Source organism: Eumetopias jubatus, unplaced genomic scaffold, assembly GCF_037043125.1.
Source record: "Eumetopias jubatus isolate StellerSeaLion01/CBP00866 unplaced genomic scaffold, mEumJub1_p1.0 scaffold_16, whole genome shotgun sequence".
NCBI lineage: Eukaryota > Metazoa > Chordata > Mammalia > Carnivora > Otariidae > Eumetopias > Eumetopias jubatus.
Genome location: NW_028274822.1, coordinates 77,931,252 through 77,948,148, shown reverse-complemented (window position 1 = coordinate 77,948,148; position 16,897 = coordinate 77,931,252). Strand labels below are relative to the sequence as shown.

The following is a 16,897-nucleotide window of genomic DNA, read 5'->3' as shown; positions in this document are numbered from 1 at the left end:
AAAAACAAAAAAACTAGGGCTCTTTGGAAAAATAATTCCAAGTAAAGTAGGAACTTGACAGGGTGAGCCCGAGACATCTTGTGTTAGATATAAGAACGCTTTCAAAGTCTAATGGCATAATTATACTTCAATTCAAAATAAACTAGTGGAGTTTTGTCAGAAGGACACAGAAATCTGTTTGAAGGAACTCCCACTGGCAAAAGTTGGGAGAACTGGAGCATTAGGGAGAATAATGGCTGTAATTAACTTATACACATGAATATAAAAAAAAGGAGTCCATAATCAGAAAAGAGAAAGCTCCCCCCACACACAATTGTCAGCATTAAAAATTCCTCTGATATTAGCTCATTACTCTAAATATTGATAAAAGGAAATAATTGAGCGTTTTTCCAGGAACAGTTTTTTTAAGGCAACTGAGTAACTCTAAGTGATGATGGAATGCTCTTTCATAAGAATGCCAGCTAATAATTGTAGAAGTAATGATATAGAGAATCACCATTTCAACTCCTAAGAAAATAACTGATTCAGGCAAAAATATTTATAGATGATAAAAATAATTAGGTAAAAGGTAGAGAACCGGACATATCACCCCACAGATTACTTGATTACTTCAACTTTACAATAGAAGGATCATCTTCACCTAGTGATCTGTCTTGGCATCATGAATAGTGGGACAACTAGACATTATGTGCTTCTCATTGAGATGCATTATAAGGTAAACAATTTCACCTGTGATGCATTTGCGTGACTTAATTCGGGGCTTTTAGAGTGACTTTGAGTTTACAGAAGCGGGAGTCGGCAAACTACGGCCCTCAGGCCAAACCAGCCCAAGGCTTGTTTTTGTATAACTCTTGAGCTAAGAATGGTTTTTACATTTTTAAATGATTATAAAAACAACGTAAAACACACAAAAAAGAGTATATGACAGAGATATTATGTGGCCCAAAAAGCCTAAAATACTTACTTTCTGGATCTTTAAAGAAAATTTGCCAGCCCTGAGTTAGAGGAACAAGTTAAGTGACTTTAAGGGGAAGCAATCAGACAAATATAGAAAGTAGACATCCTACAGCAAAAACTGGCTGGCTCTATTCAATTTCATAGAAAAACTGAAGAGGTACAGGGTGGGAATTTATTCAAAATTAAAAGAGACTTAAGAGACATAAGAGTCAAATGCAATGTGTGGATTCTAATTTGAACAAATTAGCTTTAAGAGATATACTGGTAACTTCCATTTCCAGCCAAGCTGGAATAACAGGAGCCAGATTTACCTTCCTGCTTAAAAAAACCCGACAAACTCGTGCTCCGGGCTGGCTTAGTCAGTAGAGCATGTGATTCTTGATCTTGGGGTCGTGAGTTGAGGCCCCATGTTGGGCCATAGAGCCTACTTAAAAAAACAAACAAACAAAATAGTATACTGTATGAAACTATGGTTTTCAAGACACTGGGCATCAGGAAATGAAGGACAGTGATCCCTGAGAGATGGCAAACAAAAGAAGTGAGCCTGTACTGAAATTGCCCCATTCTGCCTTGAGTTTCCAGACTCTGGTATCAGGAGCAGGAACTGAAGGAGAACCCAAAAGACTCCCTGAGTTGACATGGAGCTGTGAGTTTGGAGACCCCTGCGACTACAGTTCATAGGACAGAGTATACCAGAATGACGAGAGATACACAGAACCACAGAGATCTGCAGAAGGTCTCCCTTGAGCACTCAGAAGAGACTGATCAACACAAGCATTTGAGCAAACTACTCAAGACAAGGGGGTTCAAAGAGATTAGAAGGATTGATATACTGTGCTCACACCAGTGGTATTATTAGGCACTGTTACTACCAGCCAGATTGGAGACTTTTGTAATTCATGAGGCATTAGAGTACTTGGGAAGGTCTTGAGTTAATAGTAAGGAATAATTAGCTTTAGACTGAGTACTGCTCTGGACCTGCCTAGCAAACTTAAAAGCAAGATTCAAAAGGATCAAACTGTGTCCAAGTAACTTTACAGTATCATGGAACAAAACTCAAGAAGAGTTGTAGGAATACAAAAATATCCAACATCTTACAAGGTAAAATTTATAATGTCTGGCATCTAATAAAAGATTATCAGGCATGCAAAGAAGCAAGAAAACATCCATAAAAAAGAAAATAATCAGTCAATTGAAACTCATCCAGAACTGACACAGATATTAGAATTAGAGAAGAATATTAGGAGTTGTTATAATGTGCACTCCGTATGTTCAAAAGGAAGTAGAGACATGGAAGGTATAAAACAGACCCAAGTAGAATTTCTAGAAATGAAAACTACAATGTCTGAGATGAAAAATACACTAGATAAAATTAATGGCAGATTAGACATTGCAGAAGAAAAAATTAGGGAATTTGAAGGCATAGTAATATAAATTATCCACAATAAAATGCAGAAAGAAAGAAAACATCAGTAAACTCTAGGACAACATTAAGTGGTCTCATATATGTGTAATGGGAATTCCTAAAGAGGGGGTAGAGAAAAAATATTGAAGAAATAATGGCTGAAAATTATCCAAACTTGATGAAAAGTATAAACCTACAGATCTAAGAAGTTCAGTGAACCCCAAACACAAGAAACATGAAGAAAACTATACTTTCATTTATCAGTTTACTGACTTTTGGCTCCAGATGCATCCTTCAATATCAAGCTCTGAGAAAAAGGAATTCTTTTAAGTTTTTCTTCTTTAAAGTTGAGTGCATGATGTAAGCTTTCTTAGTATAGGGCATTGGTGCTGGAGGGACATTATCGGAGACAAAAGCTCTCGTTTCTAGTGCAGGCTGGGTGTTGGAGGAGTGGATGTGAGGATATCCAGTGGAGCCTTCCCCAGAATATGGTCTCTCTGTAGTGTTTGCACTCCTTTTTTCAGTGTTCTCAGCATATAAATTGAAACTTCACTGTGGCCCTGTGCTCTGAAGGCTTCCTGCCCCCACTGACATTCAGAACCCCCCCACCCCCATGCATGTCATTCCTTCTGATTACCTGTTCCCCATTTACTCCAGAGGGTAGCTTATTGTTTGCCCAGGAACTCGGGACTACCTCTCGCCTGACCAAACCAGCAAACTTCTCTGCTGTCCAGGGGGGCTAAATCATACTATCTTCCAATGAGATCTGAACCCTTCCAGCTTTGTCCTTTATGGGTACTCTCAGTCAGCTATGGGTACCCTATAGGGTTTTCTTATTTCTTTTAGTTACTCTTTGTTATAGTTATAATCCTTTGTCTTAAATTTCTCCTTTTAGTCTACTGTGTGATTTCTGTCTCCTGATTTGACCCAACTGCTACATACACCAAGGCACATAACAAACTGCTCAAAACCAGTAATAAAAAGAAAATCTTAAAAGCAGCCAGAGGAAAAGACACTACCTAAAGAGGAACAAAGATATGAATGACATCAGATTTCTCATAAAAAATAATGCAAGTGAGAATATAATGGAGCAACATTTTTGAAGTTCTGAACTGGGAGCAGGAAAAAAACCTGTCAACCTAGAATTTTATATCCAATAAAAATATATTTCAAAAGTGAAGGTGAAATAGACATTTTCAGCTGTAAAAAAAGCTGAAATAATTCATCAGACCCACACTACCAGAAATGTTAAAAGAAGCCATTCAGGTGAAAGGAAAATGATACCAGTTGGAAATCTAGTTCTTATTTATAAAGGAATGAAAAAGACTAGAAATAGTAACTATACGGATAAATGTTTTTTTCTTATTATATAAATCTTTTCAAAAGGTAATTGACTCTTCAAACAAAAATGACAGGGTATTATGGGATTTATAACATAAATAAAATGCATGGCAACATAGCCTGAAGGCCAGAAGGGGAGAAATGGAAGTATACTATTATAAAGTTCTTATACTATATGTGAAGGGGTATGATATGTTAAAGATGAATACTATACACTTTCAATGCAACCTCTTAAATTACAAAGAATTATAGCTAATAAGCATGGAATCATAAAAATACTCCCATTAATTTTTTTAAAGGCAGTAAAAAAAAAAAGAACAGATGGCTCAAATAGAATACAAATACAAGATGACAGACTTGAACCTGAACATATCAAAAATATCAATTTCAATAAATAAATGAAAAATTATACCATGTTAACACAAATCAAGGGGCACCTGGGTGGCTCAGTCAGCGCCTGGGTGGCTCTGCCTTTGGCTCAGGTCATGATCCTGGAGTCCTGGGATCAAGCCCTTAGTTGGGCTCCCTGGTCAGCGGGGAGTCGGCTTCTCTCTGTGCACCTCCCTGTTGCTCATGCTCTCTCTCACTCTCTTGCTCACGCACTCTCTCTCAAATAAACCTTTAAGAAAAAACAATAGTAAAAAACTGTAGTAGAAACATTGTTTAACATCAAATACAAAGAATATTGCCAGCAATAGAGAAGGTAATTTCATAATGGTGAAGAGGTCAATCAAGAGGACATTGTGATCGTAAACGTTTATGCTTGAATAACAGAATTTTAAAATACATGAAACAAAAAATGATAGAACTACAAGCAAAACTAAATAAATTCACAATTCAATACAACTCTCTCAACTAATAGAACGAGTAAACAGAAAATAAGCCAGGGTATAGAAGATTTGAAAGAACTATTTTTTTTTTTTAAGATTTTGAGAGAGAGAATGAGAGAGAGAGCACGAGAGGGAAGACGGTCAGAGGGAGAAGTAGACTCCCTGCTGAGCAGGGAGCCCAATGTGGGACTCAATCCCGGGACTCCAGGATCATGACCTGAGCCGAAGGCAGTCCCTTAACCAACTGAGCCACCCAGGTGCCCGATTTGAAACAACTATTAATCAGCTTATCCTAATTAGAACTAGACCTGGTAGAACACTCCACCTAACAACAGAATGTACATTATTTTCAAGTGTACATCCTACCAAGATAGACCATTATTATGGGCCATTAAAAAAAGTCAATAAATTTAAAAGGATTCAAGTCCTACAAAGTATGTTCTGTGACCATAATGGAATTAAATTAGGAATCAGTAGCAGAAAGATCTCTGGAAAATCCAAAAACATTTAGAAAGTAAATAATACTTTTTTTTTTTAAGTAGGCTCCAGCCCAGTGTGGAGTCCAGTATGGGGCTTGAACTCACGACCCTGAGATCAAGACCTGAGCTGAGATCAAGAGTCGGACACTTAACTGACTAAGCCACCCAGGCACCTTTGGAAAGTAAACAATACTTCTAAATAACCCATGGATAAAAGGGTAAATCAAAATGGAAATTAGAAAGTTTTAGGAACTGGATGAAATGAAAACATATCATAATTGGTGGGATGTCACTAAAGCAGTACTTGGGGTAATTTATAGCACTGAATGCCTATACAGACGGTCCTTGACTTATGATTCAATTTATGATTGAAAAACTTCATGATGAGGGGCGCCTGGGTGGCTCAGTCGTTAATTGTCTGCCTTCGGCTCAGGTCATGATCCCGGGGTCCTGGGATCGAGCCCCGCATCAGGCTCCCTGCTCAGCAGGAAGCCTGCTTCTCCCTCTCCCGCTTCCCCTGCTTGTGTTCCCTCTCTCGCTGTCTCTCTCTGTCAAATAAATAAAATCTTTAAAAAAAAATTCATGATGGTGTGAAAGCAATACACTTTTAGTAGAAATGATACTTCACATTTTGAAAGTTGATCTTTTCCCATGCAAGTGAGATGTGATACAGTACTCTCTTGTGATACTGGGCAGTGGCAGCCAGCCACAGCTCCCAGTCAGCCATGCAATTATGAGGGTAAACAACCCAATACACTTACAACAGTTCTGTACCCACACAACCATTCAACCATTCTCTTTCTCACTTTCAGTTCAGTGTTCAGTGAATTACATGAGATATTCAACACTTTATTATAAAATAAGCTTATGTTGTTAGATGATTTTGCCCAACTGTAGGCTAATTTAAGTGTTCTGAGTACATTTAAGGTAGACTGGGCTAAGCTATAATGTTTGGTAGTTTAGGTGTATTAAATGCTTTTTCAGTATTTCTAACTTACAGTGGTTTTATTGGGACATCGCATCATAAGTTGAGGAAGATCTGTATTTGAAAAGGAAAAAAGTTTTAAATCATTGACTTTAGCTTCCACCTTAGGAAACTAGGAAAAAAAAAACTAATAAATGAATAAATGAAATTTGAAGTAAGTGGAAGAAAGAAGATAAAGATTAAAGTATAAATCAGTGAAATAGAAAACAAAAACAGCAAATAAAATTAGTAAAACCCAGAGCTGGTACTTGGGGCACCTGGGTGGCTCAGTCAGTTGAGTGTCTGCCTTTGGCTCAGGTCATGATCCCAGGGTCCTGGGATGGAGCCCCGCATCGGTCTCCCTGCTCGGTGGGAAGCCTGCTTCTCCCTCTTCTACTCCCCCTGCTTGTGTTCTTGCTCTCGCTCGCTCTCTCTAATAAATAAAATCTTTAAAAAAAAAAGATCAATAAAATTGATAAACCTCTAGCCAGACTGAGCAGAGAAAAAAGAGAGAAAACACATATTACTGATGTCAGGAATAAGAAAGGCACCATCACCACAGATTCTACAAATAAAAGGAAAATGAGGAATTTTTTAAAAGATTTATTTATTTGTTTCTAAAGAGAGAGAGCACAGGCAGGGAGGGGCAGAGGGAGAGAAAATCTTAAGCAGACTCCGTGATGAGCATGGAGCCCGATGTGGGACTAGATCTCAGCACTCTGAGATCATGACCTGAGCTAAAACCAAGAATTGGAGGCTTAACCAACCATGCCACCCAGGTGCTCCAGAAAATAAGGAATATGATGAGCACCTTTATGCCAATAAATTTGATAGCTTAAGTGAAATGGAAAAATTCCTTGAAAGACCAACTACCAGATCTCACTCAGGAGCAGTCTTAACTGTATCTATTACAGAAATTGAAATTATAAACTTTTCCCCAAAGGAAAGTCCAGGACCAAACATTTAAGGAAGAAATAATACCAGTTCTACACACATTCTTCCAAAAGCTTTAAGAGAAGGGAATATCCCCAACTCACTGTATGTGAACAGTATTAACCTGATAACCAAAACCAGACAGGCATTGCAAGAAAACCACAAACCAATATCCCTTATGAACATAAATGCAAAAACATTAAAAAGTATTTTAGTTAATTGAAACCAACAATATATTAAAAGGGTAAAAACCATGAACAAGTAAGATCTGTCCCACACATTTAGGGTTGATGTAACCTTCAAAAATTAATATAATTCACCATTTTAACAAACTAAAAATTAAAGACTATTTGATTATCTCAATAGACATAGACAAAACACTGAACAAAATCTAATCTCCAATCCTGATGAAAACTCTCAGGAAGACTAGGAGTAGAAAACTTTTTCAGCCTGATAAGAGACATTTGCAAAATAAAAAAACCTCCAGCTAAGGTTATGTTTAAATGGTGAAAGACCGCTCTCTAAAGTCAGGAATGAGACGAAGATGTCTGTTCTCACCACTTGTATTTGGCATCGTCCTGGAGGTTCTAGCCAGTACAGTCGGGAAAGAAAAAGAAATAAAAGGCATCCAGAAAAGAAAGGAAGAAGTAATGATGTCTTTTTCACAGATGATGTGATTGTCCATGTAGAAACTGATGGAACTACAAAAAAGCTACGAGTAACTAAAAAATTGATTTAGGAAGATTGCAAGATTCAAGATGAATATACAAAGAGTAATTAGCATACTAACAATACCAATAAGAAATTGAATTTTCAGAATGCTACTTAAAATATCAAAAAATGTGAAATACTTAGGTAATCTGATGAAAGATGCGGAAGACCTGTATATCAAAATGTACAAGGGGCACCCGGCTGGCTTAGTCGGTAGAGCATGTGACTCTTGATCTCAGGAGTTGTAAGCTCGAGCCCACATTGGGTATAGAAATTGGTTAAAAATAAAATCTTTAAGAAAAAAGTACAAAACACTGATGAGTGAACTTAATAAATGGCATTATATGCCTTGTTCATATGGCTTCAAAATGTTTTAAAGGGGAAAAAAATAAAAAGGGCAAAAACAGTAGAAGATAAATGTAAAGCACCTATAACAAGGAAATACACTACTAACAGAAGCAAAGGGCTACTTCACCTTTGGGATTTTATGGATTTCTCTAGAAGCAAGGAGTAGTAACCAACTGGACTTCCCAACATTGCGTTGTGTGTGTGAGAAGGGTGTGAGAAGGTGGTTTCTGCTGCATTGTCACTAGGCTTTAGCTTGCTACTCAGCTTTCTTGCTTTACTTGCTGTCTATGAATGTGCTCATTGGTATGAGATCCCTGTGCTATGTATGGCCTGACAGAGCCTTGGGGCTACAAAAAGTTGTTTTCCCCACATCCAATTCAGTTGGAGTTGGTATTAGACTGTAGTGGGAATTCCATGAGGAAATTGGGATCATATAAAGAATATGAATTACTGGCTGTGTCAATGCTTGATATGAGATGAGAATGATGGATCACATCCCTTTGAAATAAAGGTTGAATCTTATCCTATTCCGTTCAAGTACCACTTTTACCTTGAAATTGCTTAGCAAAAACATTTTTGTGCTTTAAAGTTTGGTCTGTTTTCATGCTATCTAATTTGAGACTCAAAACTGTATTGTTAGTTTCTTCTTCTATAAAAAGGAATAATATCCTAGTTAGTTATGTATTATCCCTATTTTGCAGATAAGGAAACTGAGACCCAGACAGTCAATCAGCTAGCTCCTGCCCAGACTGTCATATTATTATCACTTTCTGTGTTCTATCATTGCTGTTTTTCCTCAGACTTCTTTGAGTCTTTAAAAATCTAATTTGCACTCCCCAGGTGTTGTTGAAAATATGACTTTCTTTGTGGAACAATTTATGCCCCAGAATTTTCTCTTGGGCGTAGTGTAGCTAGTATCCAAAATATCTTTGGTCCCTGTAGGACTAGTTTAGCTTTTTTTCATCCAAGACAAAGGCTAACATCTCTTAACACCACTATTCCTAATTAGCAGATTTGTTTACTCTAAATTTGCAATTATAATACAAGGTAGGCAAACAACAAGAAGATTCAGATTCAGAAGCACTAAAATGTTGATTGTCATGTTTGTAACTGGGTGTTTTTAAGACAGTTTTAATCGAGGCAGTGGTGGGTATTAATCTCACCCTGCTTTACCATAACACTAAGCTGTTAACTCAGAATTCATTCAGGAAATTGGCTATTTTGGAAGACTAGCTGTTAAATGACTTTGTTTTTCTCTTAATATGTGATCACCAGGTCATGACTATTCACTTAGTCAAGGCTCTGGAATTGGAATGTAGCTCTAACATTATCTGGAACTACAGACTTTATTAGGAATACCACTTTGGTGGTCTCTCCCAGTCTCATTCTTACTAGAGTTTTAATTAATTAATAAGAAAACCTCTCTAATTCTGGGTTTTGCTCTCTACCTTCTAACTCTTCTATTTCATTGGCTTCACCAAATGTTTCAAAGGCCCATTGTGAGTCACCTATTTGAGAACTGGTTCCCCCAAAAATGATGAATATTGAAAATAAGAAAATATATTGTTTTATGAAATAGGCAGCAATGGTACAGGAGTGGCCAGGAGCCTAGCTGTTGAGACAGAGTCTGCAGATTCCATAGTTACAGGTAAACAAGGAGTCAAGTCAGAGGGCAGCCAGCTAACAGGAAAAAGCAGCCTTCGTGTAAAAGGAAAGGAGAAAAAAAAGATAGCTAAGGTGATCTTGATTCAAGAAGCCAATGAGGAGGCTCTAGTAAAGCCTACTGAAAAAGGGGCTGAGAATGTGGGGCCTTAGAACCCTGGCTCTTAATGCTTGTGGTCAGAGGCTCACAGTGGATCTGCTCTAAGGCATACAAGGTAGGCATGCTAAGATCACAACAGGTGCAGAACAGAGTGTACTGTAGAACCCCCAGGGCAATATTCTCTGTGCCCTGAATTGCATAGCTGTAATTTCACTTAAAGGTTAGCAGCATTTTTCCTCTCAATAGGTAGGACAGAGTTTGCTCAGCTTCATTCTATAAAACAGTCTCTGACATTGTCATTATTATAATTGAGTGGGGTTTTTTTGTTTTGTTTTTAACTTGGTTGCAATCAGTGGAGCCCTGAATTGAAATGTAAATCTGTTTAGAATTTTCCAGTGTTTACAGCAGCTTTCCCCAGTGTGCCATTATAGCATCAGTCCCAAGAAAATAAAAAAGATTGGAATAAAAAAGATTCCATGGTCAAATGAGTCCAGGAAACATTTAATACTATATCCCTCTCTTGAAGATTTGCAGTGTGTATTATTAGTAAGCTAAAAGATTTTTGTGAGTCTTACAGTAAAGAAATCTCTTTGATCCAGTGTTTCCCAAATTTTTTTAACTTTGGAATTTTTTGTCACTAATATCTACCAACCTTCTTTTTTTTTTTTAAAGGAATATAAAACTATTTATTGACCACTGTTTACCAGTATTTACAATAAAGTAAACAATATACAGTTGGATAACATTCTGACTACAAAGTTACTGTTTTTCCTGGTTTCTGCTGAACCAGTAACTCAAGTACTGAGAAGACTGAGCCTACATGTCAGGAACGAGTTGGGGTAAAGAAAATACATGCAGGTTAAGAATTTGGATTATACAAGTCTGTTCACCCATTTATTCCAACAGGTGCTAAATTGCCAACATCTCTAACCATCTGATTATGATTAGGTTTCCATGAACAAAGTCTTAGACATTCCATGAATCATGACCTTTTAGTCAATACAGCACAGAGATTTCAACTTCTTGAAAAGGAATGGTTCACTAGAAGGAACCTTTAAATGTCCATTTAACTAAGTTTTGCTTACCTAATTAAAACACACCAGGACTTGTCTAGTTTTGTCATTTGGGTGGGGAGGTTGTTGGTGGTGATAAAATTTTCCTTTCAGGGATCTTGCAAATGAACTTGCATTTATGACTGTAGATATGAATACGGATTCTGATATGGCTGCTTTTAAATTGTCCAATTTAAAAATCTGAAAGGTTAAGGCTTCAGGAAAAACTTCAGTTTAACTTTAAGTAATTTATTTCTTAAGTTGCTGAAAATGATAGCATCCCGGAAACACGGGCTTATCCATGGTTATAAATGCTGTTTTTGTTTTGGTGAATGTTAAAAAACAAAAACCATTTATGTATGTATTTTAAGTATACACACAAAAACCCCCTAAATAAAAAATCCAGAATGGTCCTTAGGCATATAGGAGTTAAACACAAATTCTGACTGAGTAACGACTATGAAGATTTCCCCCAACATTTAGAAAAGGTGTTCTCTAATGCAGGGGGATAATATACCATGGTCTCAAATACTTTTTTTCTGATAAAGGAAGCAACTACAGAAAGCTTTTATTTGTTCAAAGTAACCAGTGCTATAGATGCAAAAAAACCCCAACAACTCCGCCAATACTACTTCAAAACAAACATATCGAACTTGATTTTCATTAGAATGTTATTTCTTCACACTAATAAATCAAAAAACAAAGACCCAGATTTTATATATATATATATAAATATATATAAAAAACAATGCAAACAATTATTGAGCTTCATCTTCTGGACAAGAATGCCAAGTTAGTCTCTCTTCGTAAAAAGCAATTACAATCTGAGGACACTTCATATTTGCCTCTTTTGCCAGCACCAAGTCTGCCTCATCTGAATCTTTCCACTTCATGAGAAACATTAATTCTCCACTGCTGTCCGTGGCACCAATTATTCGTTCAGGATCAAGACCTCTGGCAAAGCCTCTTGGTTTATCAGCAGCATCTCTTTTTTTCTTTGATTTGCTATCATCAGATTCACTGTCAGATAAAGATTTTCTTTTTGTACCATCTTTTTCTTTACCAGCTTTTTGAGAATTAAGAAATGCTTCAATTAACTGTGGACAATCTAAATTTTCTTCAGGTTCCCAAGTATTGTCAGCATTTGTAAATCCCTTCCACTTCAGGAAATACTCCACCTTCCCATTCACTACACGTCGGTCCAGTACTTTTTCCACCACAAATTCTTCAGGCTCTGCCTCTTCTACTTTTTTACTCTTTCCATTTTGTTTCTTTCCCATTTTTTGCAATGTAGTTTTATTGGAGGCCATTTTTTATTGCAGACTTGAAGAGCTATTATTCACCGCCTCCGAGCTGCTCCAGGTCCCGGGTCTGCCTCTACCAACCTTCTTTTGAACTAATATTTCTTCAACACTTGGTTAACATGCTCTTGGAAGTAAAAGCTATATCACTCCATCTTATTTTCTGATGCATTTCAGAGTAAGTTGGAGACATCAGTACACTTTATTCCTTAATATTTCAGAATATATATCATTAACTAGAGTTCAGCATTTGTTTACAGTTCCTTTTGTGTTTGTGTGTGTAACTTTTTATGTGCCAGGCACATGATAGGTGCTTCTCAAATGTCTGTTGAATGTGTAAATGACTCAATCAGGTCAAAACACGAAGAAGAGAAAGAAGACTGGAGGGTGCACATTCACAAAAGTGGTAGAACCCTATACAGTTCCACAAGGCCATACTATGTCTGCTGTCGTGACAGTCTCAAAATTCCCTCTGCCATATCTTCTCTTCAGCCCAGTGCATGTATACAGAGCCCCACACATGCCTGTGTGAGAACATTCCATTCTCAGAAGCCAGAAAGAGGGCATCTTTTGGGAAAATGAGGCCAGGATAAATCAGTGCTCGTCTCTTGGCAGTGGCTTTTTGGATCATGAGCAATGGCAGAAACCAGAAACAGCTGACTAGAATTTGAAGGGAGAGGGCTTTTTGGCCTAAGTATCTCATAGCCTAGCCAAGCTGTCCTCCATACATACCTGTCACTTTTAGGCTGACTGATGGGTTAAAGAAGTAGCAGTTTCTGCCTGTCCAACTGCCCATTTTTCCAGGACCAGCTGATACTTCATCTCCACCACGAAAGCTTCCGTCACCATGCTAGCACAGTGATTGCTTCATCTCAACTCAACTATCACTTATTGGCACTTAATATTCACTGCCTTGGAGATTTTGTTTTATTTTTTAACCTTTCATTATTGCAAAAGCAGTACATGTGCTCTGAAGAAAGTTAGAAAATAGAAACAATTCAAATAATTAAAAATTTTTACCTTCTAGAGATGACCATTGGAACAGTTCAGTGCAAATCTTTAGGGACCTTTTTCCTAGACATATGTAAAAGCAACTATAATTTTTTAAACATAAATCATATCATATACTGCACATACTATTTTGTAACCTGCTTTTTAAATCCATGATCTCCACCTTTCCACTCCAGTAACTTTTCATTATTCTAATCCAAGTCCATATTCAAAATTCCCCAGTTGACCTCAGAAGATGTCCTTTACATTTGGTTTGCAAATCCAGTTGCATGCAGTCCAGGACCATGCATTATATCTGTTGCGTTATGTCTGGTCCCTTGAGTGTTATTTATTTTAGTACAATTCCTCTTTTCCATTGACATGTTGAAAAAACTGGGCCAGTTGCCCTGTAGAAAGTTCCAGCTTCTGAATTTGTCTGGTTGCTCCCTCATAGTTGACATTTAGTTCACTCTTCTATTCCCTGCATTTCCTGTAACTGGAGGCTATATATTAAAAGCTTGATGGATTTTGGCTAGAAAATGTGCACTTACGATGTGTTACATCGAATGTATTACAACATAGCTGGTTGTCCTTCCATCGATGATACTGACATTGATAACCTGGACTATGGCAGTGATGTGAGATTGATTCTCCATTGTTCAGTTATGTTTTCCCCCTTTTGTCAAGAAAAGTGCTCCATGGTTTATTCATGCATTGATTCTTCTTCCAACACCACCAAATACTGGAACACAATTTCTCATCCTTTGTGGTCATTGAGCATCTTGATGAAAATAGCATATCAGCAACTAACTTTGTAACTTTCCTACATGCTTTTGGTCCATATAACTTAACTGTTCTGATTTCAAAAATGAGTCAGTATTAGTTGCAGACTAATAGAAATTATACTTTATGTCTAATAATGAAATTAGGAAGATGATATGTGCCCTCTTTAGAAATAAACCAAGAATTGTCTTTTTTTTTTAAGATTCTATTTATTTATTTGAGAGAGAGAGAGAGCGAGAGCAGGAGCACAAGCAGGGGGAGTGGGAGAGGGAGAAGCTGGCTTCCCGCTGAGCAGGGAGCCCGATGCGGGGCTTGATCCCAGGACCCTGGGATCATGACCTGAGCCGAAGGCAGATGCTTAATGACTGAGCCACCCAGGTGCCCCTGTCTTTTTTTTTTTTAAGATTTTATTTGTCAGAGTGAAAGCGCACACAATCGGGGAACATCAGGCAGAGTGAGAAGCAGGCTCCCCACTGAGCAAGGAGCCTGTTGGGTGACTCAATCCCAGGACCCAAAAATCATGACCTGAGCTGAAGGCAGACACTTAACTGACTGAGCCACCCAGGCGTCCCAAGAATTGTCTTTTAATAGGACAGGTTTGGGAACATATAAAATTCAATCAAGGCTACTTAAGTGTAATTTCAGGAAGACATGACTACATTTTTAACTAAAATTATACCACAATTAACTAAATACAAAGGGGTTTGAGAGCTTCAGTCTGCCAGTGCATCTCCTTCCCTAGATTGGGAGTGCTGGGCTTGAATAGAAGCATCTGGTCCTGGGCAGTTGATCCCTGGAGAGAGCATGACATGTGACTTTATGACCCTGTTTGGGACTTAAGATCATCCAGTTGGCTTCATATGCCAATTTCTTTCAAGGGATACAGGGATCAGCAAACTTTTTATTTATTATACCATTTTTACTGGTGGTTAGGAATTGGGCACAGCTTAACTGAGTCCTCTGCATGGTCTCAAAAGCCCAACAACCCCTTTCTTCCCAGAGGAGTCACTATCCAGGACTTTTATGAAAATCAGCCCTTTACTTTATAGTGTCTTTCACTTCCTAAGTGTTCATTCATAAATAATACTGTTCTGTTTTGCCTGTTTTGGTATTGAGCATAAATGGAATCATACAGTGAGGATTATTTTGTGTCTGACTCCTTTTGCTTAACATTTTGTTTTTACATTTTATCCTTGTTGATACGTATAGTTTATTTTTTTATTTTTTTTAAGGTTTTATTTATTTATTTGAGAGATTGAGAATGAGAGAGAGCATGAGAGGGGTGAGAGGCAGAGGGAGAAGCAGACTCCCTGCTGAGCAGGGAGCCCGATGTGGGACTTGATCCCAGGACTCCAGGATCATGACCTGAGCTGAAGGCAGTCGCTTAACAAACTGAGACACCCAGGCACCCTTTGATATGTATAGTTTAAATAATTCATTTGCTCTGGTGTGTATTCTGTTGAAGGAATATGTAACATACCTAGTTTACTGGTAATGGTTGTTTGTAGGTTTTAGCTATTAGCAAATAATGCTGTTACAATAAATCATCTTGACCATATATTCTGGTGAACATAAGCACACATTTCTGTAGGCTGTACACCTAGGAAATTGCTAGGTATGTAAATCTTTGACAGCTTCTTTGCTTATTCCTGAGGATAGATTCCTAGTAGTAAAATTAATGGATCAGAAGGTGTAACCATGGGGAGGTTTCAGGACTTCTGTGAATTTACTCCGTAATCGGTAGGATAAGCTCTATGCAGGTTTAATTCTTTCTGCTGCAATGTAGACCAGCTACACTTTGTTCATTCTGTGGAAACAAACTCTTATAAAATCAGTAAGCATTTTCCTTATACTTGGGAGCATCAGACTTGCTTTTCTCTATAGCCATTTGAAAATGTATTTCATGGGGCACCTGGGTGGCTCTGTTGGTTGAGTGTCCGACTCTGGATTTCAGCTCAGGTTATGATCTCAGGGTCGTGAGATTGAGCCCTGCCTCAGGCTCTACGCTCAGCGGGGTGTCTGCTTGAGATTTTCTCTTTCCCTCTGCCCCTACTCCCCATTCACGGGCTCTGGCTCTCTTTCTCTCAAAATAAATAAATTAATTAATTTAAGACGCTGTATTTCATGCTGCATTATAGACTATTGTTATGGCTGATTGTCCGGAAAGCTTAAAACTGTTGGTGAATCTCATTGTATAAAATTAGCATATGTCAAAATTCACAGTGATCAAACATAAAGACATTGATTCAGTATGCTTTGAGGATTCACTAACCAGAACTTAAGTTTTACCAATTGAATGTTTTAATATAAGTGCTTCTGTGTTGTTGCTTTTACTTTAACAAATGTGATCCCTAGTGTATCATGACTTTTCTGCATCTTATTTAGTGCCTAACATAATTGCCTTGCCTGTGGTAGATGTTCAGTAATTGTATGTTGAAATGGTATTGGAATACTACATTATTTTGAATTGTTGTCTGTTGTATTTTTGTTCTTCCTTAATATGTTAGGTTTATTAAGGAATGATCATTTTGATTTACGGAGCACCTTCTCTCCCACCTAGGAACTCTGAGATGACAGGTCATTTGAATTCTCTTTGGCTTGGGATAATTATTCTGGCATTTAAATGAACCTCTGTCTGAATGTGCCCCAAATTTTCATTTCTATCTTTTTAATAGAGAATTTCTGAGAATTTTCAAGCTTATATGATTGCAGTTAATTAATAATCTCCTTCGTGGCATCCCAGACAGACATGGTAGTTGACTGACAGAAAGGAAGCAGAAACAAGTTTAAATAGAATAGTGTTTAGCTGTAAGATAGCACTGTATACCTGAAAGCCTTCACAGACATTAACTATTCAATTTTCTAGCACCTTGGAGAAGTAGAAAATGAGTTTTATGTATCAAAAGCTGAGGAAGTGAGATATGCCTATATGCCTTTAATCTCTTAACTCTCTCTGAGAAGTTAATGTTCACTTGGGAACAGCTTACTCTGTTTAAAATCATAGAGACATTTTTTGTAAACTGGTTTACATAATACATTCT

General features: G+C 37.5%; 1 protein-coding gene and 1 pseudogene across 4 annotated transcripts in view; one reads left to right on the top strand and one right to left on the bottom strand.

Annotated features, from left to right (window-relative positions):
* Nucleotides 1-16,897, top strand: part of BICDL1 (BICD family like cargo adaptor 1) — a 94,994-nt gene that overhangs the window by 29,948 nt on the left and 48,149 nt on the right. The window lies entirely within an intron of this gene.
* On the bottom strand, nucleotides 10,403-12,146 carry LOC114219098 (chromobox protein homolog 3 pseudogene; annotated as a pseudogene).